The sequence below is a fragment of the Schistocerca cancellata genome, chromosome 3 (assembly GCF_023864275.1).
Source record: "Schistocerca cancellata isolate TAMUIC-IGC-003103 chromosome 3, iqSchCanc2.1, whole genome shotgun sequence".
Lineage (NCBI taxonomy): Eukaryota > Metazoa > Arthropoda > Insecta > Orthoptera > Acrididae > Schistocerca > Schistocerca cancellata.
The window spans coordinates 772,040,353-772,066,062 of NC_064628.1; the positions used below are offsets into that span (position 1 = coordinate 772,040,353).

The window sequence follows — 25,710 nt, forward strand, 5'->3', positions numbered from 1 at the left end:
CGGTCTAGGAATGGTAAAACGATGGGTTCGATGACGGTTTGGATGTACCGTGCACTATTCAGTGTCCCCTCGACGATCACCAGTGGTGTACGGCCAGTGTAGGAGATCGCTCCCCACACCATGATGCCGGGTGTTGGCCCTGTGTGCCTCGGTCGTATGCAGTCCTGATTGTGGCGCTCACCTGCACGGCGCCAAACACGCATACGATCATCATTGGCACCAAGGCAGAAGCGACTCTCATCGCTGAAGACGACACGTCTCCATTCGTCCCTCCATACACGCCTGTCGCGACACCACTGGAGGCGGGCTGCACGATGTTGGGGCGTGAGCGGAAGACGGCCTAACGGTGTGCGGGACCGTAGCCCAGCTTCATGGAGACAGTTGCGAATGGTCCTCGCCGATACCCCAGGAGCAACAGTGTCCCTAATTTGCTGGGAAGTGGCGGTGCGGTCCCCTACGGCACTGCGTAGGATCCTACGGTCTTGGCGTGCATCCGTGCGTCGCTGCGGTCCGGTCCCAATTCGACGGGCACGTGCACCTTCCGCCGACCACTGGCGACAACATCGATGTACTGTGGAGACCTCACGCCCCACGTGTTGAGCAATTCGGCGGTACGTCCACCCGGCCTCCCGCATGCCCACTATACGCCCTCGCTCAAAGTCCGTCAACTGCCCATACGGTTCACGTCCACGCTGTCGCGGCATGCTACCAGTATTAAAGACTGCGATGGAGCTCCGTATGCCACGGCAAACTGGCTGACACTGACGGCGGCGGTGCACAAATGCTGCGCAGCTAGCGCCATTCGACGGCCAACACCGCGGTTCCTGGTTTGTCCGCTGTGCCGTGCATGTGATCATTGCTTGTACAGCCCTCTCGCAGTGTCCGGAGCAAGTATGATGGGTTTGACACACCGGTGTCAATGTGTTCTTTTTTCCATTTCCTGGAGTGTAGTTTTGGATGGCAGCGTAGAGGTTAAAATCTTAGAGGAAGACCAAGAGATGAATACACTAAGCAAATTCAGAAGGATGTAGGTTGCACTAATTACTGAGAGATGGTTGGCTCTGAGCACTATGGGACTCAACTTCTGAGGTCATTAGTCCCCTCGAACTTAGAACTACCTAAACTTAACTAACCATGCACGCGGCAAGATTCGAACCTGCGACCGTAGCGTTCTCGCGCTTCCAGACTGCAGTGCCTAGAACCGCACGGCCACTTCGGCCGGCTACTCAGAGATTAAAAAACTTACGCAATATAGAGTAGTATGGAGAACTGCATCAAACCAGTCTCTGGACTGAAGACGACAACAGCAACAACAACAACAACGAGCGCAGTAAGGCAGCCACACCATATCCACTAAAGACGCCCTCATACTGTAACACGAGCTCATCCATACTTCACTTCTGGCACTAGAAATCAGGTGATGTTCTCCTGACATTCACCAAACCTAAACGCTTCCATCGGATTAAAAAGTGCATTACTCCACACCATTCGTTTCCAGCCATCCACTGTCAAGTGGCGTTTCTCTTTATACTGTCTTAACAGTCGCTTAGCACTGAAAACAGAAATGTGTGTCCTAGAACGAGCTGCTCGACTGTTTTGCATCTCTGGTATTAACTTCCTTGCGCGCAGTCATCGTGATGACGGGACTGCTTATAGCACTTTGGAACTCAAGACTGATTCCTTCCGCTGATTTCGTACAGTCTTTTTACAACCACCCTCCCCATTACTAGATGGTACCTGTCCGCCAATACGGCAGGTCTACCTGCCGTTATAGTGGTTCTATCGCTGTTTACAGTACACGATCACATCAACAACAGTCCAATTGGGCAGCTTTAGAAGGGCTGGAACTTCCCCGATGGACTTTTTACTCAGATCGAATCCAGTGACTAGCCCACATTTCTCGTATTTGATTTCTCCTGACCCATCAATTCTGCTGTTGACTACTTCTCTGCTGACCACACAATACTCTACACTTCCCTTAATATTCTCGGCTCCGTCTCTCGCGATATTTATTGGTCGATTCCGTATTATATAGAGCTGCCCAGAGACTTTGATCAGTTGTTGTTTTTGTTGTTGTTGTGGTCTTCAGTCCTAAGACTGGTTTGATGCAGCTCTCCATGCTACTCTATCCTGTGCAAGCTGCTTCATCTCCCAGTACGTACTGCAGCCTACATCGTTCTGAATCTGCTTAGTGTATTCATCTCTTGGTCTCCTCTACGATTTTTACCCTCCACGCTGCCCTCCAATACTGCATTGATGATCCCTTGATGCCTCAGAACATGTTCTACCAACCGATCCCTTCTTCTAGTCAAGTTGTGCCACAAACTCCTCTTGTCCCCAATTCCATTCAATACCTCCTCATTAGTTATGTGATCTACCCATCTAATCTTCAGCGTTCTTCTGTAGTATCACATTTCGAAAGCTTGTATTCTCTTCTTGTCTACACTATTTACCGCCCATGTTTCAATTCCATAAATGGCTACTCTCCATACAAATACTTTCAGAAAAGACTTCCTGATACTTAAATCTATACTCGAGGTTAACAAATTTCTTTTCTTCAGAAACGTGTTCCTCGCCATAGCCAGACTACATTTTATATTCTCTCTACTTCGACCATCATCAGTTATTTTGCTCCCCGAATAGCAAAACTCCTGTACTACTTTGTCTCATTCCCTAATCTAATTCCCTCAGCATCACCCGAGTTAACTCGATTACATTCCATTACTGATCAGATAGTGTAGAAATAGACATGCAGCCATTCGTTGGCGTAATGTCTGCGCCGATTGCCAACTGTGGTATAGAACCAGAAGTTCCCCACGAGGTGCTTGAGACAGGCGCGCACCTGGCGACTGCACCGCCGAACTGATAACGCGGCGCGGCCTGCAGTGGTGGTACAATGCCGCTACTGGAGTTGGTCCGGATAAGGGGGCGCTGCCGGCTGCAGCAGGCCTGGCCCATTGAACGAGTGGCCGGCCCGGCGGGAAGCCAGGGCAGATCGAAGGCGGCGGCGGCGGCAGCGCACAGTGTTTTCTAACAATGCCAGCTGCTGGCACAAAGACGGCCCGCAGCCCGGGATCTGCCCGCTGCACCACCCAGCAGCCACTGCCATTGTGCGAATACCCTGCTGCATACTTGAAGGCTGCGGATCCACACATTTTGCCAGAGCCGATATCGAGCATTAATTAACTGGTAGGCACAGCACACTTCCTCGCTCTCGACTCAGGGCACACTGGAGGACAGTGTGCCCATAGCGGCAAGCTCTCTAGACGAAATGTTGGTCACCGCCTTGAAGATGCACACTGGTCGCGCTGACTGAATTTGTAAAAGTGACGTGGTGTCAAAGTGCCAGATACTTGTGTGTTACCAGCGCAGTAATGGCGAAAACTTTTCAAACTCTTGGAACAGAGGTAGGTCTGCTTCCAGCAGAGGTAAGGAGTTTTCATGGTGCTGTATTATTTTTCTATGAAGCTGCTCTATCCTACTCAAAAAAGTGGACTGAAAAAAGTTTCCAGAACTTGGACTGCTAGAATTGGGTTACCTTGTATCAAATACCTGTATGGGATGACAATGAAAGAACTTCTTCTCTAGTTAGCGAAACTGTGCCATATGTTCAGTTTGCAGAAAATGTAATGTATGATGAGTATGTCGGGGTAAACAGTTTATAACCACTGAGAAAATCATTGAATGGACTGCTAACAACACTGTTCCAGGTCAAAGATGGGTTGAGATGATTTCTCATTTCAGCCAGAATCATTTGCCATTCTCAAATGTACTCAAGCTAGTGGAGTTTCTTTCCTGTCTTCCTGGCACTAATGCTGCTACTGAAAGGGTATTTCCCCACATGAACAATATATGGATAAGTGACAAAACACTGTTGGCTGTAGAAACCATGAAAGCAATGTTAGTAAGTAGAATAAATTATGATGAAACTTGTGTCGATTTTTTTCATATGTTGTTGAAAAATACAGACTTGATAAAGAAAATTCACAGCACTGATAAATACAGATGCCCTGATGACACTCATTCATCTTAGAAGGTATTAATAAAATGTAAATGTGATTTTCTTTGTAACAAATTTAATTGATATTTTGTATTTATTACATATAATTGAAGCCTTCTTCTCATATAATAAATAAATATACCCTATTTTGCAAAATTTTTGTTGTGTCCCGGATTTGGGCCTAGGAAATATGCTAATGTCCCGAATTTGAGTCTAGAAAATATGGTCACCTTACGAAAAGGAACTATCGTGCCCATGAATGACTCTGCCCCATTTGACATTTCAACGCGTAATGTCGAGCTTGTCGACAAATAACGGTGTGCCGCTCGCAGCTACAATGTAATAAAAACAGTGATCGTAAAATTTGGCGTGCCTTTACAGACAATTGGTTACTGAACTGACAGTGAATGCAGATACATATCAAACAGTTTCGAGCATAAGTTGGGAAGGGAAATGCAAGCAGGGAGCACATGGACTCCAGTACCTTGCCAATGGTCATTTCGCATTGCATCGTATGCAGCTACAATTGAGTGGAACTAACAACACAGAACTTCGACAGTGCCTGACCAGAAGCGTTAAGTGTGATCTGACAAGTTGCAGTTTTCTTTGCAAGTAATAGAAGTCGCCGAGCGTACTCGAGCCCCATTGAGGGCTTCAATCAAGTCCAATAGGAGGTAGTAGCTCAGGCTGGTGGTGGTTCTCTGATGTTTTGGGAGTGGTTTTGCCATTTGTGGAGCTTTTTCAAAAAATTCAACAAGTAGGAAATTAGTAAAAATGACATATATGTATTCCAGTACTTCTAAATGAGATGAATCCATTGCAGTACACGGATTGTAGCAAAACTTGCTATTTGCCTCTTTAAACCTAGCAATACCAAGGCATTTTCACAACTCGCGGTAAGAACAGGGAGAGGTACTGATTTGTTAGTTGGGCCCAGAAATTGGAAATACCTTATAGCATACTCAATAAGTATAATAAGGTGTACTACGCCTTCCACATCGCTGGTAACGGGTTCTACACAACCCTGGTGACTACTTTGACGGACAAGAACAGCTGAAAACATGAAAATGTGTTTTATCGGTTGTGAATAAATAGTTTCCACTATTTAAGTTCCAACCCTCGTATTTGGTGATTGCGAGGCGTCGCCGGGTTCACTAATGTCTATCTGATGTTTCACTGGGTGCTATAATAATCACTGTTCAGTTGAGGTCCCAGAGTTAACTCATCAGCTGAATGTCTTCCCGCTGCCGGCGAGAGGGCGTTGAGACATCGAAGTGCCACAATTGGCATCGGCGGTATCTACTTGGTAGCAGCAGGAGCGACCGACTGTAGTTCTGCCGATGGCAGCGGAGATACCTGGACACCTGGGGAGAGAAAGGAGTACGGCTGTGGGCGGCGGCACGAGGAAGACGCTCTCCGACCGTCGGACGAGCGATGCATGGAGGCTGTCGAGGTAGGAGCACAACACAGTAGAAAGTGCCGTCCACTTCACAAAGGAGGCCCGACGGCAATGTTCCGGTCGGTTTTGTTCCGGGGCCCTTGGGCACTGTCCGTGCCTTTGTGCTGCGTATCCTGTGCACTAGATTCCCCAAGCGAAACGCTCCTGTTTAATTGACAGTCCTCTGCTTTATTGCGGGTTACACTGAGTCAGCTGAAGACTATCTGGAAAAGGCTAGTCGTTAAATGGTTTTGTATCCTAGTCCACATATTTTGTTTCATATTACCTTCCTGTCAGATTTGCTGTTGAAGCTAGTGTCATGAACATTTCTCCTTTTTTTAAAAATTGTTCTCTAGTCTCAATTTTTGTAATTATGCAGATTTTTATTATTATAGTGTTTCAATATCAGGCACATTTCCTATCTATAAGGGAATAACTCCGTCGATTGTTTAATACTGTCTTTTTGGTTAAGTTTTATTACCTGGGAAACGATGCTTATATTACGTCTCCCAGTCTTTCCTCCCCTCATTCCCAAAATGCAGCACACCTATCATTTTCATATTATCTCGGATGAAGAAAACTTCACATTTTAAGAATTTTGGTTAGCCGATACAGTAAAATTCTACATGAAAGACCGATAGTTGTACTGATTTCTGATCGTTCTCTGCTCCGAGAGAGCATAACCTTCACGTTTGCTCACCGGAGTAACATTGTGATATCCAGCGATTTAGGAGCCGGTTGTCACCAGGCTACTTTTGTAAGTAAACTCTGCGGCAAACTTCTTTTCGATCAGAAGATACTCAGCACAGATCCATGTTCACACTTGCAGTTTATAATACTCTCACCAATATAGGATTGTGGGTTCATTTCGATGCAAAACACTTACGATTCTATTTATTTTATTCTCTTTCCCAAACTATATTGAGCGACAGTATTGCCACAGTCAGTGGTTTTCTTATTTATTCTGAAACATGCAAAAATAACATTGTTTCAAACATTATAGAACATTATTACGTGTGTACTGTTTGGCTCCAAATATTGTATTCTGTAAATAGTTTTATAATAACTTACTTGCTTGCTTTTTACGTTTGCTGCCATTATTTCCGGCATATTTTCTTTGTATTTGCTGCTGTTTCTTCGGCAACTATACGATTGGCTATTATCAGCAAATATCAGAAAAAGTGAACTTATAAACGTCAGCGGTATGCTATTGGGAACTGAGGTAGTTTTCTGGATACAGCTTTGGTCTGCGCTAGATTGTTACGTAAATTGTCATGTCCTCAGGGTCATTGGTCGCTTTGCTGTTGCTTTTATACACAGAAAAACGTAGCTTTTTGAACCCTAGTCGTAATGCAAAAGGTTACGCCATCTTGCTGTTCGCGTATGTCGCGAGAATGTATCTCCTTTTGCAAGAAGGTTTTTAAAATTGTAGCGGGAGTTCCTTATTTGTGTCTCTTTGTGTAATGGGGTAGTAGGATATACAGGGTGATCTTTTCCACCCTTTACAAACTGTAGGGATTGATCGATGAGGGGATACGGGACACGAAAGGTCTGATAAACTTATGTCCGGAAGTGATTGGTTTTCATGCTAGAGACCACGTATTCAATCATACTTTGTTACAGAGACTGCTGTCTAATACACACTGTACAATGCAGCCACAGTTACAAATTGCTCTGAGCACTGTGCAACTTAACTTCTGAGGTCATCAGTCGCCTAGAACTTAGAACAAATTAAACCTAACTAAGGACATCAGACACATCCATGGCCGAGGCAGGATTCGAACCTGCGACCGTAGCGGTCGCCCGTTTCCAGACTGTAGCGCCTAGAACCGCTCGGCCACTCCGGCCGGCGCCACAGTTACAGGATGCATGGTTTTCTCCTAGAGGATGGTACTGTTTCACATACGTCATTCCCTAGCGTCCTCTCCTAACATAGTAATTGGTTCATTTCTCCTGCTGACTCACCTTGCAGTGGATGTGATACAGACTTGTACACAATGACCGAGCGAGGTGGCGCAGTGGTTAGCACACTGGACTCGCATTCGGGAGGACGACGGTTCAATCCCGTCTCCGGCCATCCTGATTTAGGTTTTCCGTGATTTCCCTAAATCGCTTCAGGCAAATGCCGGGATGGTCCCTTTGAAAGGGCACGGCCGATTTCCTTCCCCATTCTTCCGTCACCCGAGTTTGCGCTCCGTCTCTAATGACCTCGTTGTCGACGGGACGTTAAACACTAATCTCCTCCTCCTCCTCTTGTACACAATGGTTCCGTATTCGAACAGAGAACTTGCCGACATGGTACGTTTAGACGTAACTCAATCGTGTCTTCCCTAGTCGATGAATCGGACGACGTGGTCCATTTGCACGGCCCGCTTGTTCACCGGATCTCAAACGGTGTGATTTCTGGTTATGGGGCCATCTCTGAAGTATCGTGTACGCGAACCCATTCTACACGTGAAGACATTGGAGCAGCGTGTTCATGCTGGTTTTGACACTGTTCGTATGCGACCTGGCCGATGTGAACATGTGCGATACAGCATGCTACAGCGTGTACACGTATGCGTTTAGACACATGGAAACCATTTTCAAATTGGTTCAAATGGCTCTGAGCACTATGGGACTTAACATCTGTGGTCATCAGTCCCCTAAAACTTAGAACTACTTAAACCTAACTAACCTAAGGACATCACACACATCCATGCCCGAGGCAGGACTCGAACCTGCGACCGTAGCAGTCACGTGGTTCCAGACTGAAGCGCTTAGAACCGCACGGCCACACCGGCCGGCAAAAAACATTTTCAACACATACTGTAACTGTGTATTAGACCGCAATTTCTGTAACAAAGTGTGACTGAATAAATGATCTCTAACATGAATACCACTCATTTCCGGGTACAAGTCCACTAGACCTTATTTGTTCCGTATCCTCTCATCGATCAATCCTTCGTGTTTGTGAGTGACGGTACAATTCCCAGTAGCATAATGCGGACATGCTTGTTAATAACAGCCACTCATACATCTACAGATGATGTGCTGTATGCCGAAGAACCAACAACGAGTCACAGAAAATATGCCGGAAATAACGCCAACAAAAGTAAAAACCATGCTGCTGCTTAAAGTGAGTTATATATTAAGGAAATATTCATACAATACAATATTTGTAACCAAACATTACGAATGTAATGATGTTTCATGATGCTTATAAATGCGCTATTTTTGCACTTATTAAAATAAAGAAAAAATACCACTGACGATGGCGATATTGTCGCTGAAACAGTTTGGGAGAGAGAATAAAATAAATAAAAACAAATGTGTCTTGCATCAAGACACATCCACAATGGTGTGCTGTTTTTTTATGACAATGGACCATTGGACGAGTTTCAAGATAAAATGATTATAATTTTCTCACAATTACGTTCTTTGCAATATTCCTTTAAGTTTGTTTTGAAGATTAAGTAACAAATAAATTAACTAGATTCAGCTAACATTAAGTGAAAGTAAATGACAGTTATTTTTGGACTTGATCGAAAGCTTTACATTTAAAATACATTTGTAGTAACAAGAACACTATTCCGTACTGATGTCTTTGGCGGCTCGTACCGACACCGCCATACAACAAAACGATATCGACAAAATTCGAATGGTTGTAAAGGAAGAAACTGAAGGCAGGTACCAATGTCCGCTACAGAGCGTCGAAGCTGCAGGAGTCAACGACGTATTCTAAGCCAGCAGCAAATATCAGTTCCTTTCCAGAGAGCCCCCTTGCGTAGCGTTTATCACACTAGATGGCATCTAATGTGTCCATGTCTGTCAACCCGTCATAGCAGAGGCAGCTATGTGCAGCATGTATGTGGCTAAGAGACTTTTTAAGTAACAGAACCCAATACGTTGTCCTGGACGGAGAATGTTAATCAGGGACAAGGATATCGTCAGGAGCGGCCCAGGGCCGTGTGATAGGACCACTTTTGTTCACTATGTACAAAAATGATATGATGGATAGATTGAATTCGTTTTGGGATAGATTCCGTCTTTAGGAAACACAGATTTTCCTTCTTTTTACGCAGAGATGTTTCAATATACGTAATTACAGCATCATCATTGGTGCTTTTATTTTCCTTCTATTAAGTAGCAGCAAAATTGCACATTACCATCTGTCCATTTAATAACACAGTTTTGAACAAAGCGTATTTACAAATCTGACAAGAAACCTATCTATATATTGCTATCACATACTATCTTTTTTTTTTGTTTTCTGTATTTTGCAGGACAGTTTTCTTCTTTCAATCTTTGTCATCTGAAATCACATGGAATTTTATGTAAAGAATTATTTACATTGGGAAAAGTGTAGGAAAGAGTGTCCATGAGTGAATGCTTCTGCAGTGGGTTTATAGATTTGGGCCATCTGACAGTTCTTTGAGGACAGAACAAACAGTTCTGTTTGCAGAGAGCTGTGTATTCATTTCTTTTCTTTCGACTTTTGATTTCTGCCTCAATTACTACTAGTTTTAGTGTGCCTAATACTGAAATTTGTTTGTCTACCTAAAATAACTGGAATTGCACCCTTGACTATGTCGGCTGATAATACCAGATGTGCTGAGTGTGGTTTTCTTGGTACTGGTTGTTGTTAGTTTTCTCTGTATTGAGGGGTCTATTCTGTTCGCTATTATTAGTCTTTTTTGTGATTATGTTGCCTATCCTGGGAGCTGCTTTGTTGTTGTGAGAGTGCACAATTTTTTTGTTGTTGCGGGCGGTTTTTTTTTTCCTCCACTGACGGTCGTATGTATTCTGTGAGTTCTTGTTCTGTGTTTTTATGTTCTGTGTTATGTTAATATATTTTTTTGTGTTACGAATTTCACTTATGCTGTGACAGGAAGATCCGACATGTCCAGTTTAAGACTAAACATGTCACGTAATTATAAATGGGCGCATTGACTTGCATCGACAGCTATTCGTTCAAGGGAATCACTAGTTCAGTTGCACAACATTCTGTGCAGAAAATTGTCGCACCGATTGAAGGTTTGGGGCCATTCGTCTGCGCTGATTGAGAGAAAAGACGTACATCATGATACCCACTGCACATTTAAACACGATTTTAATTCCAATAAAGTTCCGTACCGTCAGCTAGTAACCTGAATATGTGCTTAACAAATATTGCAAGATATTTATTGCTGGCTAACAGAAACGATTTCCTCCTCCTTAAAGCGTAAATGTAGAGAGAAGCGAATTTAGAACCCGCGGGATTCACGGAAGTGTTCCAGAAGCGTTCCTATTCTCAGTACGCGGGGTGAATCGTGAATGAAGAAAAATATTCCTAGAACCGCTTGCAGTTATCAATAATATGTCATAATCTGTTGTTCTTTTCTTTCCCTATTCTGTTCTCATTGCGAAAAATTTTAAGTAAAACGTTTACCATTTAAAGAAAGACGAATAAACTCAATATCTTGACATTTTATTCTTCCACAGCTGGATCACCTGATACAACTATGTCCCAATATGAGTATGGCAGCTCTAGGAAGATAAAGGAAAAACTCATCTCACCGCCCGGTATGAAAAGGGGCGATGCTCATGGAAGAATGCAGTTTACAACGGGAGGAAGCTGACAGTCTTGCTACTTTGTTTCCCTCGCTTATATAGGGCACAGGAACACGGGATCAAAAATATTATGTTTGTAGCCGAATATGTGACGCTATGCAAAAAATATTTTTCCCCATGAACTCGAACTCCTACAAAATTTTGGAAATTGTTCAGCAATATTTTTTGAGTACTTCGGTATCAGGGAACCGTGTTCTCCGCTGACCTGTTATAAAGTAATGATATAATTACGATCTTTTCAGTTAGTTACCCTCACTGTCTTTAGTTCAGCGAAAAAATCTTCACAAATGTGATAATGCCTGTTATGTGCAATCAGCAAGTGGTACAACATAAAACACAGAGTAAAACATTAGGCTCACGTGTACAAGTACTGCGATATCTTTGCCATCGTTGCGGAAACAGCTCAGTATAACATTATTGTGACGTGTACATATCTCACAACTTTTCTTCGGTCAAAAAGTCCAAGCAACTGCCGGAAAGAAAGCAACAGAACTGGGAAATGCTGAATGCAAGCCTGATTGTGACGAGAAGACTAAGCCTTAACCACTACGTTTACATGGAGCTCCCAAAACCGAATTTCGTAACTGGATTTCCCGATACTGTTTCCGGTTGGTCATGCAAACACCCTATGTCGATTCCGTAAATGTGGCTATAGCTACCAGATTTCATCTTTAAAAATCGAATTCACTCCCATGTAAATGTACAACAATTTTTCGAACTTTCTTTCAGTATCAAGTAACGGCTAATTTCTAAAAATTTTCGGATGATCTGGACGAAATGACTTTCTATGAGAAGTTGCCGACCTCCGATAGTTAACTGAAGAGCATCGGAAAACGAGACAGTTTATTTCCGGAGACCATTTGCTTAGAAGTGGAGACAATCGGAAAGCTTATATTTGACCGATTCAGAAGGATTGCTTCTGGCCTTAACATATAAACACGACAGCGAAAAACGATTGCCGAAATTCGGTTTTTGTCGTGAGGAAGTACTCTCTTATGTAAACATAGCAGCTGTTGTCAACAGTATGTGACGTAAGCGACTGCAACAAGTTTTTTTCTGAACTAAAGACACAATGCCTGCGTCAATATTTACATACTTGTGCAGATATTGTACGTACAATACTGATACAAGGAAAATGGCGCAAGTAATGAAAGAAATTACTATTACTTTGCAATGAGCCACCAGAGACCAAACGTTCCAGATACCAAAAAATTCAGATAATATCTCTGAGCAATCCTGGAAATTTTGCTGTGGAGTTCGGGTTCTTCTCACGTGTGATGCTCATGTAAAGACGCGAGCAGCTCTCCAACGTTGAATGAAGAAATTGTGATTGCACATATAACGACGACGTTCGTTGGCTGTTATTAGTGAAGTGAATGAATACTCTCAGAGTGCGAGGTTATGAGACACAGGTCAACAGCTGACCATTAACGCTGCAAAATGCAATGTACTAAACGTGAACGGGCAGAAAATTGTGAAAACGTTGTGTAATCCATCAATGCAATCCACTTTGTGAAGATTTTGCGTCAATTGTGAAAGGTCAGCAGCAGGCAAATACAAACACGAGCACTTTAAAGCAATTTAAAGCATCAAAGGAATGCGTACTTCACATATTTATACCACCTACCGCATGATTGCTAAACCTTTTCGTCAAGTGCTTTGTCACTAGGGAACGCTAGATTCGTACTCAATGATTAAACTTGTTTATATCGCAAGCGGAATTTTTATCTGATTTCAGTGAGTATTGTTGTAACTGAGTGAGTGATTAATTTAAATTCCATTGTGAAAATACATAAATTGAATGTTTATAATGCAAATTGCTAAAACAAAGATTTAAACGAGCTTCATGTCCTGTAAATTTGGCGTTTTTATCGGGAACTTTGTTTTCAGTACATTTTTGTCCACCGGATAAACCTGGGTACTGCCACCTATGTCATGGTGGACGGACTAGACCTACACTATGATCGCAGTTCAGCAGAGCACACTGTCTCCAGTCATGGTCTGAATAACACGGTTTCAAACTGTCAACATGTCTCGAAGGGTATTTACAAGTTTAGATGATGTGCACTTAGCCGCTTTGTGGTAAGGAAAGTTGTCAGCTCCGGAATTTGCACGTATAATGTTAGTGACATATAAGGATAGCATTTATTATTCATTCAGCCGGTATTACGAGATACAAAAGTTTAAGGTGTATGCCTCGTAGAGTTTTCCTGCAGTGAACTACACTGTCTGACGAACGGTACTTTCCTAAGGCTCTTAGGCAGTCGAGGGTAACACAAAGTAGTGGCGTGCTGTCTCTTTCGGGGCAACTGAAACGTCACTTTTCACCCCTGAAGACTGGAAGAGTGTGAAGGTACCACATACACAGCACGTCTGAGGCACAAATTACTAACGGCACAGCAGGCTTAGGTCCAGGATCAAGTAATGATGTCTAACGCCATTTATCACTATCGAGGTTACTTTAACGCGGTCTACTGTCAAGAGCACTCCAGCCTATTATCCGTCGTTGCAGTCAATATTTCCCTGCTTGCCCTAGATTCATTGTTGTTTTGTAGAGAGGGACATTCTGCACTTAGAATGACAATACCAAGAATTATTTTTTCTGTAGTAGAAATTTATCGACTCAATTAACATTACAATTTCGTTGGTTTACATTATGACTTAGCACTCCAAAAATCTGAAAGTTAGGACACAGTCTAACTTTGCAGTCGGACACTTCGTCTAGTTTTTGTTACCAACAGTGATAGCAGCGCCCCAAGTGACCAGCAAGTAATACTTCAGAATACGATATGGGAAGAGTGCGAATAGTGACGTTCATGTAGATTTTACAACAGTTCACCTTTTAAGAAGATAATGCACGAGCACACTTCGCTCAAACCGTCAACAGTTTCTTCCAGGAGCAAAAGTCAACCAAGTGGTTGAATCACGACTGGTGTTTCCGACTGAGCAAGCTTAGGGCTAGTTGGTCGCCAAAAAAGACCAACTTAGCGCCATGCCCCGTAAAGGTCGGGAAACGAATGTGGAAGAACGAAGGCTCAATGTGCGGCTGCATAGTGAGGGAGAATCATATGCAGAAACAGGCGAGGTTGTCAACCGAAGCCGAAAAACTATATTTAGTATCGTCCAGAAACAGAAAGAAGAAAAAACTCTCGTCAGTCGTCCACGACAGTTAACTCCTCAGAAACTCACGGACAGACAAGAGAAAGATCGTTCTAATGGTGAAAAACGACCCGCGAACAACGCCTCCTGCTATAGCGGCAGAATGGCAGAAGGCGTTGGTATCGAACTTAGAACAGTGCGCATGTGCCTGAACAGTGCTGGGTACAATGCCAGAGTGCGTAGGGGCAAATCGTTCGTCAGGAAGCGTAACGCAAAAAAGCGGATGGTTTTTGCAGAAGAATTTGTCGACATGGATGTGACCTCTTGGGACAAGATTCTGTGGAGTGAAATTTACTTTGAGCCACGTGGATGGCCGCAGTTTAGTGTGGTGTCAAACAAACACAGAGTGGGAGCCGAAAAACATGTAAGCAACCACCAAACTGGGAGGTGGCAGTGTGATGATGTGGGGATGGATGTCTTCCAGATGTGTTGGCGAGCTTGCCTTTATTGAAGGCACATGGGCATTTTGTCTATCTCGACATACTCAAACAAAATCTGACGAAAAGTGCTGCGAAGTTGGATCTTGGAGGTGACTTGTTTCCAACAATACAATGATACTAAGCATATGGCGGAAACTGTAAAACTGTGGATCCTATACAATACGCCTCGTCGCCTCGTTAACCCCACCGCGGTCCACAGATCTCAATCCCATCGGAAACATCTGGAATGAACTGAAAACGAGACTACACAAATTACATGTGAGCAGTTTGACATTTTCGTGCATTGATAGAAGAAGAATGGGTGAATATCGGTACGGATGTAACGGAAAAGGTTGTTTACTCCATGCCACAAAGACTGAGGGCTGTAATGCAGAGAAAGGGACGCATTACCAAAGACTGACAGCTGAGTGTCTGAATACTTTTGCCCATTGTATATTTCAATTTTCTTTCTTTTTTTCTACATAAGGCGTGTTTTGTTACTTCTTGTTCTGCGTGTGTTCAGATTGACATACGTATTACACATTTGTAAAAAATAAAATATATGTTCTGAGTTACAAAATCATTTACGGTTTTCTTCTCTGATTACTCCCAGTGTATGAATACTTTTGTCCGCCTCTGTATTCATATCGTGTGAAGTAATGGTCCTACAACACTCGCTTGAGGGCACGCCCTACTTCTACGTCTGACGACTTCCCTCTTTGAGAATGACCTATGTTCTGTTCCATAGAATCGGTTCAGTACAATCCCATAGCTGGTCTGATATTCCGTACGCTCGAATTTTGTTCATGCCGCAGTTCGAAACTGTACCGAATACCTTCCGGAAGTCAAGGAACACTGAATCTTCCTGGGCGAGAATATCTACTGCTTTCTGGGTCTTTTGGACGGTCAAAGCGAACTGGGTTTCAAGCAGACTTTCGGTCTCCAGAAATTTAATATGCGCGCAAATACATGTACCAAAATTCTACAAAAGACTGACGTCAGAGATATAGGCCTATAGCTTTCTGCTTAGATTGGAAGACCCTGTCATTAAGCAGGGAAACTTTTAAGGAACTTATCTCGAGGGAGATATTTAAGTCTTAGTGTAGTAAAGTATCGTCCATGGAACAGAAAGCCAGACTGAGAAACAAACTAGAGAAACCACAGGAGTACAATGCGCATTAGATTTTATTTCCACTGCCTCCATGATTGCCGGGCCAAGTCGATAATGGAATAAATTGATCAATATCATAGCTCATTCCATTAATATTTATATACAGCAGACAATCTTGTAGGTAGGGCAACCACAGCTATGAGTAGCCAACTTGGGTATTAATGAATCGGTTCAGCTGTTTTTGGTCCTTTATTATTGGAGCAATACCGGTTTCGTGGCACTAAAAGCCACATCTTCAGGTGAACATCTGCATAACAATAAATCCACAAATAATAACAACCGTGAGATGTACTCTCGTATAGTAAATTATTTTAAGATTTTTTTTAACTGTTGAAAACTTTTACATGAGAATATTAAAATGTTAGTATTCACATAGCTGAAACATTGGATCTGAAAACCTCGGGACTTGGTACGCAGCATTCATTGTCTGTCAGAACAAAACACTGTTAAAAGTGGTATCTCATAGAATATAACAAGCAGATTCCAATATAGTGGATGGGTCCTAAACACATCATACCGCAGTGGTACATTGGTGACGTGAAAATAAACGAAAAACTATGAAGAACTAATTTTAGGCTAGAGTGACAAACCAGTAAGTGGTTGTCCTAAATGGAGGAATATTCTACCTAGACCAAACCCGTCAAGTGAGTAGCTGTTGACGGAAAAGCAGAACATGGAATCTGCACTTATCACTTCTCCGGTCAACACCCAATCCCGAACAGGGGACGCGGCGAAGTGTTGTGCCAAACTGTAAACAGCTTGCCAGTTATACAGACGTTCTCCTGAACACGTGGTCTTTAGTTCCATGATTCCGGTGGTGCTCCAATAATAAAGGACCAAATACAGCTGAAGCTATTTACAAATACCCAAGATCTATCTACATATCGAAGAGACAAGAAGTATAAAGTAAATAGTGTTTATTAAATAATGTTTTATTTTTCAATATTTGTTCATGAGATAGTAAGAGATAATTCTTCATAATGTTTCTGATGTAGAATACATTCAGTTTTATTATTACAATTACTGTTGATATCTCGGTACTGAATGAGCGAACTAAGCATCCGCGTTACACGAACACATTTTTTGTGACTAGCTTCTATATTAGCCAATTATATTTAAAAAAAGATTCTAATGAAAAAGGCATTCCATTGCAAGGGAAGTCCCGTCCGACGTATGGATTTGACCGTGTCAGATGTCCGGCAGAAAGAAATACTGTCAGCGTATCGGATGATGAATGCATGCTACGTCGTTAGCGTCTGTCAGTGGCTTCACCATAAAGGGAAGCTGTCATTCGCAGCATACGTACCTGCCTTCAGGGGGCCTCACTGCATTCGTCTAAACTGTCAGTCCAGGAATATATCATCGATACGGTCTGCCTGTTAGGAAGGCATCTCGCAATCGCGCATCGAGCCGATGTTCCGGGATGAGGTTACCTATCTGATGGCACCGAGAGCACATGCCCTGTTCAGTTACTGTACCTCATCTTCTTCACAAATTCTGCTCTACTTTATTAGTTATTGTTTTCATTCGATATAGAATAGAAATTATGGGTCATTTTATCTGCGCTCTGGAGACTGTTATGCCACACGAAGTCACCATCTAACGACAAGCGATTATGCACTTGAAACTAGTTACTATTTGTAAATGCAAATCAGCTGACTGGCTATTCGCAGCCCTTCATATGCGAAACAACACTACTACTTGTTCTGTTTGAAATTTCAGCTACGTTGTGGTGTCTTTAGTAGATGTTCTTTACTTACAGATGCGAAATTTCTTTCAGGAATTTTCTGTGAGGTGTGCAAAGGCAAACAGTATAGTGAGTAGCTTCACGTACAGCCGCAGCAGGCACTGTCAGCCAAGTGTGACCATACTTATATAGTGAGATGCTGTTTTATTTTAAACCGAAACAGAATCAGAAATAATCGTTCGGTTGAGATGGACATCTAGCAATGTCCTTTCAACAAAGAGCAAATTTGGGCAGGGAGCTACATACATGACTAACCCTTAAAATTATACAATACCAATGAGCTACATATCAATACACAAATGACTTAAACCTTGTAAACAACTTAACAGTTTATATGTAATAGCAGATAAATGGTAATAAATGAAACAATCGCAATGGAAAGTTTTCAGACTGGAACTGCTGACGCAACTTTCGTCGCAAAATTCCCTACCAACTAAATTGGGACATATCAGCGACACGATCATAATTCTAATTGTAATTATTACTACTATTCCTTACACATTGTGTGTCACTATACAACAAAGTGAGATGAAAATTTTTCCCAAGGCAATAACCAATTTTTCACTACCTCCACCTTCCGCTCTCGATGGTGAAACCTCCACCAAAATAGCATTCTACAGTAATAGGTTACCATCGGACCGCAAGCTGAAATGTAAGAATGTTGAAGAATTATACTGCGAAATAGCTAGTTCCATAATCCATTTTCTTGGGAATATACCCCATTACATATTGATTTTCTTCTACTGTTAACACTGTCATGCTTTTTACGGATTCTGTATTTGATTGTAGTGAACAACCGGATAAAATTGTAGGACTTATGAGTATACACAGATTTTTTGCGAAGGAATAAGCTCAAATACTCGACACTAAAAAAGTATACTGATTTTTTATGTCTTATTTCTTACTACGGTAATTAGTAGTGCAGTTTACTTTGAACGTAAGTCATTAATTTGGCCTAACGATTTTTTAGGACTAGGCAGTCCCTACGCGAAATCAATGGAATTATGGTCTGATTTCTCTTACTGTCTGGATTTTTTCGTAAAGTTTCATGCATCTTTAAGATTATCTCCATCAGTAAAAGGGATTTTCAGTCTAGGGGACCCTATGGGGCAACAGCCTACAGGGAATGATGTTGTTGAAGTGACTTGGTACGAAAGGGAGTGCCTATAATGGAACAAATCTAAAATAACCCATATATTTTTAGTTATTCTCGTGACATGATCAATTTATGTAATCATTAAATTGGAATAAATGTGGAAATAACCCTTTTAATATACTAAGTCTTGTAACTGTTTACTGTGAACCAACTAATTTTTAATAAACATAGTTTCATTTTATAGTTCTTTAATATAAATCTGTTATAGGAGCCTTTAACACAGCATACCTAATGGCCACAGTAACAACGATAAAATGAAATGGGATTATAAATAGAAGAGCTAAATAATGTGGAAATATATGTGGTTGTGGCTTTAAAAGTATCTGTATTCACGCGACTCCGACGATTACTTAATCTTAGTCCATATCACCACAATTCGAAAAATAAAAGACGCGTCATCTAAATGATGATTAAAGCTTTCAGCTCTAAGGAACGCAGTACAACTGTTCGTGAAGTATATTATTAACGTTTCAACGGTAATGATAAGTGTATAGTCTAATGGTTCATGTGTTCTACATTGTCGTTTAGAATTACTAGAAAGAGACAGTTTTTTGAAACACTGTTCCAGGAAACAAGCCTATCCTAGCTGACGTAAAGAACACTGCAGTGCCTACTGTCACCAAGGAATGTAGATCTGATGAATATCTCTGTAGCAAATCGAACCCGGTCATCGAAATAAAAAGTAACAAGTCTTACGCGACTACGGCTGTGTTTACTACTTAAACAAATAATGTTATTGAACCAATTCTGTCATATTTTAGGATAGCATAACGTTCTTTTAAACAATGGAAAATGAAATAACAAAAACGCAACTTCTTAAAAAAAATCCATCATGCTTCTGTATGTTTCTATCTTGTCTTTCTTAGTGTTGTACGATTCCACTGAGACTCCTATGCTGGGAAATCTTATTCGTCGCCCTGAGTAACCATTGAGCAACACACGAGAAAAAGGTTGAAACGTTATTGGCTTGACCATTTATTTTTTGGTATTTCAAGAGAAAAGTAAACAATAACAGTTAGGGAAAATCTGACTCAGAAAGCCCCTGTGTAAAATTTCTAATCATGAAGAAGGAAGGAAAATTTTTCTTCTCTCTTCTATTCGTTGTTGTTGAGTACATCACAGCTCTCGCTCACTTGAACATCGATAGCGTATTTAATGCTGTTAGCGAAATAGCTGAAAGCTCTGTTAAATGCCTTCCCGTGTGCTAACGCACGCTTTTTAAGCCCCTCTTCAAAATAAATCTAGGTTAATAGGGCAGAAAACGCCAGTCTCTCGGCACAGGCATGCTTAACATTTAACACAGGTTCAAGCTTTTTACTGCATAATTTTTCGCTGTAAAAGCTAACGTAGACCGTATTACAGTATTTCGCATTTCACGAGCTATGACATGTTAAAAAGATCCAGTATACTGTAGTTTTTATACCTCGGTAAGCAAAAGCCTTTCAAATTTTGACGTTCTAATTATTCAGCACGTGCAACATTTATTATGTGCACAGTTGTGGAAATTTTAGGATATCCACATACGTTTCACCACCTTGCATGTTGTGGAGACAGCTGCGTGTAGAAAATTAATGTGGTGTGCTTTACCCGTCACGCAGTTTATGGAACTCCTCACCGACTACGCGGCTGTATATTCAGCTACCAGAAATGCATACATTGATACAGAGGAAACACTGGGCCTCTGTAAAACTGGAAAAATAATGTTTCGTTGTTTCTTTAGTACTATGACAAGTATCACTTGTGAATAAAGACTTTTTGCTTTTTTCCCTTCTGAAGATGTTTACGATATAAGAAGTCGAGTTACGTATTTGCGTCAGAAGCGCTTCACGCACTTTGCTTTCAATCACTCACAATACAGCCCGTAAATGGCTACCTCTGAGTTTCATCTCTGCTCAGACGAACCGCTAGCTATGAACACAACATTTTGGCACAGACAACAAGCTGTAGACCAGCGCAGAGAATTGAGAGAATTCGCGCAAAGCACACGAACCTTCCATGAGGAGGTTTCTGGAAAGCTGATACAACGCCACAACAAATGTCTGACTCGGATCGGCGACTATGTAGTTAAGCAACTGTAAGTTGCAGCTAATTGTTGCAATTAAAACATTTTTCATTTTCAGAGAATTTTTTATTTCGCGCCCGATCGGACGTTACTTTCAGCATACTCCTTGCTATTTCCACAGAACTACACCTTTTACGGAATTTCAAAAGCGGGGATTTTGAAAGGTAGGAAGTTCTAATTTTGAATGTAGGTTCCAGTTTACGTAAAACCGTACTGTAGAGGTTTTTAGGAAGATACCTCTAATTTTTCAAGTTGTTATTTAAAAACTGATTTTTGTAATAAAATTTGTAAACTCGTGACAGATTAACTAATCTTTAGAAGTAAATTACAGTGGTAAAATTAAAGCACTATGTTTATTACGATGGAGCTGTACCAGAATGGAAGATAATTATATACCTCGACACAGACATATTTTGTAAAATATAGAGGTCGCAATCTACCCTCGGTCCCATTACAAAAATTCTGGAAGTCGGTACTTAAGACTTACTTCACTGATATTTTTATGGACATACACAGAGTACAGTATTGCTAATAGAAAAATTGGGAAAGTTGTTCGTCTTATACTAACAAAAAGGATGCTTTTGAGCACTGCTGCAGGCGCTTAAGATGCTGTAACTGCAGGTGTCCTGTTTGCCGTCAAGTGCGAAACCGCAATGCCAGTATAAAATGACCACAACAGCGATATATGGGATTCATTCGACCATCGTCAGTCACCTGCGATATATCTCGCATCACTTCAGGATGTTCAGTACTTTGTTCGAGATCACCTCGGATGGCACTGAAAACGACTTATCTCGCAGATTATGCAGGTGTATGGAGGTGAATAGAGGTGAACTTTCATGGATTGATAATTTATTGGAAGCCTGTGTTTTAGTTTCGATAATTTTATTTCGTGTGCTACCCGTAGTGTTATAGAAAGTCCCATTGCAAGTGGCGGACTTTATTCACCACTTTTAACATAAGCAGTTAACTGTACTTAATTAACAGTCGGAGCGATACTTAGGAATACTTGGAATTCGAGTAGCGGTCGTCTTTGAACTGCATCCAATGCTAATTACGGTAGGAAAACTTTTAAATAGTTTCAAAAATTTCAATTTGACCTCGTGAAATTTTCTGGAATATACTATTTTGTGAAAACAGTAAACTCTCATTCATCGTCATAGTTCGACTCCTGTTGATTATAACATTTTATTCCAATTCGGCGAGCTGCATTGTGAATTTTAGCGCTGGAGATAATGGGCAGCAGGTTTCTTGATTACTTTCTGACTGTCTACACAAATAATTTTCAGGCAGTCGTTAACGTTGTTAGCGGCAGCTGTATTTAATATCGCACAAATGCATACAAAATGCACCAAAAACAAACAATGGACTATGAAGCAATAACAAACTTTTAATCTGCCACCCCACACCTATGAAAACCCACACCTTTGGAACCAACCATGTGCAGCCACTGATCTACCAAACGTTACCCAAGACACAATCTTCTTTTTGCAGTCCGTAAAAGGGACAATTATTTAAATTCATTGACAACGTCGTGAAATGGAACCGATAAAGCGTTTCATTAATCAATAAACATTATAAAAATAGTGTGAGTGCAGCTAAAACTCTGAAACGAGTCTCAATACGATCAAGGGAGTTATGTGATGTGGCAGCCATCTACTCCTCATCCATGAAGAAGGTTCCCGTATTTACGTCAAAGGTGTGCTTTTGAAAATATATGCGCTGGGAAACTTCGCCCTCTAGAAATTTATAGAATATTTCAGAAGATTCGAGAATCCTACAACATTCCTGAACATTCGAGAGTATTCGCGAGTGTTACACAATAATCAAGAATGTTTCACAATGACCAGGGATGTTTGGGAATATCCAGAATCAGTTTTTAACACTGGGCAAGATTCCTGAATGTTCCGGAACATCCCAGAAAACATCCGAATGTTGTGTAATTTTCTGGAACATTGTGGACCAGTCGAAGCCTTTTTTGTATGTTCTAAAATTTGTTAACGGTGGGTTTTCCCTCTGGTAGGGGTATATCAGGGGTTTATCAGTGACAAAGAGAGAAACCGAAATGGTAGTGCAGAGAGTGAATAAAAACAAACAGCAAAGTTCGAGTAGTCAAAGAGATATAGTGACTGAATATAAATCAAGAATAAAGTGTGAAAAGTGTGTAAAATGTACTTAGTGTATTTGTTATTCTTAAAGCAAAACGGCAAAAACAAAAAGAAAAAGAAAAGCGAAAAAACGAAACAGGCGAAAAGGACGAAGCACATTTCAGTTAACAGCACCGTAAGATGCAGACACACCGAAGAACAACGAAATGAACGGACTGAAGAATCAACAATTGCGACACAATCTTGTAATAAGAGTTCGAACTTAGGCCAGCCATGAAAATAAGTCCCTACAGAACGAGGACAAGTAATCAGTGCAACCTAACAAATAAAGCATTCCACTACGACCAATCGAAAGGATATGACAAACACAAACACATCGTAATCGAAGAAACGGATAAAATCTGCCATTTTTGAAACGCAAAGAAGATTCGGTACAGAAACACCAGGATTGTGTTGAATGAATGTAAAAATTCGATTATCACCACAGTAAGTACATGCGCAGCATAATTTACATTACATGACCGGGGAAACTCCAGAGTCGGAACACTTTCTACAAAATACAAGAGTTTACAAGGTCTGGTTCGAAATGACTTCTTTCGGTGTCACTTTGATCAATGTTAACATGGATGAAATCAATCACGTTTTTTTTTTTTTTCATCCAACATGACATGTGCCTATGCGAGGAAAGCAACGGGTAAAAAGCTCAGCCTAAACCAATGGAATGACTTCAGTCAAATTTGGTGCACATGTTAGAATATGGAAAGAATAGTGTAGGGATAAAAACAGCCAGCCTCCTATTAGGGTGAATATGGTAACGTGGAGAGAGAAGGGAGAACGAGGAGATGGACAGACAGGCGATAGGTGGCGGGGGAGGGGAGGGGGACGGGCACCGGTAGTAATAAGACTGGAATAAATAAATACTCGAGCAACGCCGAGTTTAGTTTATAGTAACTGCCTATAATGTTATTCTCCGACAGGGATAAATGAGCAACAATTTTCACATTCTAAGAATAAGCTGAGGCCGCAACTTTTTGGTAAGCTGAAACAAACTGAAGATATTAACTTTATACGTGCCATTAAGAGCATCCTATTATTCCACAGGAAGTGTACGAATCTCAAAAATGGAAGCATAACCAGTTGTAGGGCTGAACCAAGATATAAATGAAATTCAGTAAGCGAGCATTATGCACGAACAGGGCCGGCAAACTATTTCGCTCGTAGGGCTAATATCTAGAAGAGGAATAAAAAGGGATCGCACAAATCCTGAGAAGGCAAGTTTAGTTTCCAGTGGACGATTAAGGGGAATGCTGAGACGGGGGCATTAAAAGGACACGGCCAACATCCTTCCCTACCCATGCTCACGGCGAATTTGTGCTCCGTCTCTAATGACGCCGACGTCGACGAAGCGTTAAACCCCAATTTTCTTTCCTCATTTCTGAGTCGCTCCACTAGCCGAGAGGAAATGAAGCGATCAGCACAAATTAAGCATAGAGAGATGCTGCCATCAGCACAGTCAAAAAGGGAAATAAAGGAAGGTAATATTTGGAAGTAGGTGGTGGTGGTGGTGGTTAGTGTTTAACGTCCCGTCGACAACGAGGTCATTAGAGACGGAGCGCAAGCTCGGGTTAGGGAAGGATTGGGATGGAAATCGGCCGTGCCCTTTCAAAGGAACCATCCCGGCATTTGCCTGAAACGATTTAGGAAAATCACGGAAAACCTAAATCAGGATGGCGGGAGACGGGATTGAACCGTCGTCCTCCCGAATGCGAGTCCAGTGTGCTAACCACTGCGCCACCTCGCTCGGTTTGGAAGTAGGTTAATTATGAAAATTTAAGAGGGTGGTCTTTGAGAAGCTAATAGGAACTAAGTAATCTGTCGGCTGCCGTAAGACAAATAAACATTTTGAGTTAATGATTAATACTGTGAATACGAAAAGGCTTGACTGTGTAGAGCGTGATAGACATTTTCTATTTGAGAACGTAGTTACTGTGAAAGTCATGAAGTCAACAAAACAGGTTTCCTTTTAACTTGTTATAATGGACCATCTTATTTTTTATGTATAGAGACATTTTACATGTAAACATATGAAGTTGGTTTTACTGTGACTTTTTCATATGAACTTGAGCTAGAAGTTTGCTTTAAACAGTCCCAGTATCCATTTCTGAAATATTAACCTCCACCATCATGTCGATTTCTATCAATTAATATGACACATATGTGATGCATGTATTGGCTTTGGGGTAACCTCTGGTTCTGTATGCTATCAGTGTTTTGCTTTTCGTCTTCTGCTATCAGGCAGTGCCTCAGGTTATTCATAAGACATACACACAACACATACATGTCTGATTAATTGGCACAAGTCCACCTAATGAAGGAGGTGTATACGTGTAGTGGAATTAAACGTAAACTGTGACTAGTTACAGTGAATTTGTAGTTTAAACTGATACACAGTGACAAATGGGACAGTCTGATTACATCTATGACAATCTATTTATTTCATTTCAGTGCATTTCAGTCATGTCAAACATTTCACTTTCGGCAGGGTACGGTACTGTGATGCATAGACCCCATAGCGCTGAATAATCCAGACAATGTCGGAAAGGTAGAAAATTTTAGTGACTGAGGAAAATATAAAAATCAAAAAGGGATCCCACAGGGTTCAATTTTGGGTCTACTCCTATTCCTTATACATGTGAATTACCTTCTGTTTCACATTCAACAGGCAAAATTGGAACTTTTCGCAGGCTCGGAAGTCATATGTGGAAGCATAAGAGACCATAAAAGGAGTCAGTTCTAGAGACGTGCTCAGGTAGGCTACTTGTTAGACTATCGCTCATAGTTCGACTGATACAAAATTA

The 25,710-nt window shown here is 41.5% G+C and overlaps 1 non-coding gene across 1 annotated transcript; it reads right to left on the reverse strand.

Moving 5' to 3' along the window:
• Nucleotides 1–24,580: 24,580 nt before the first annotated feature.
• Trnaa-cgc (transfer RNA alanine (anticodon CGC)) lies at nt 24,581–24,653 on the reverse strand. The gene has a single exon. It is a non-coding gene; the product is annotated as a tRNA-Ala (tRNA).
• Nucleotides 24,654–25,710: the final 1,057 nt, after the last annotated feature.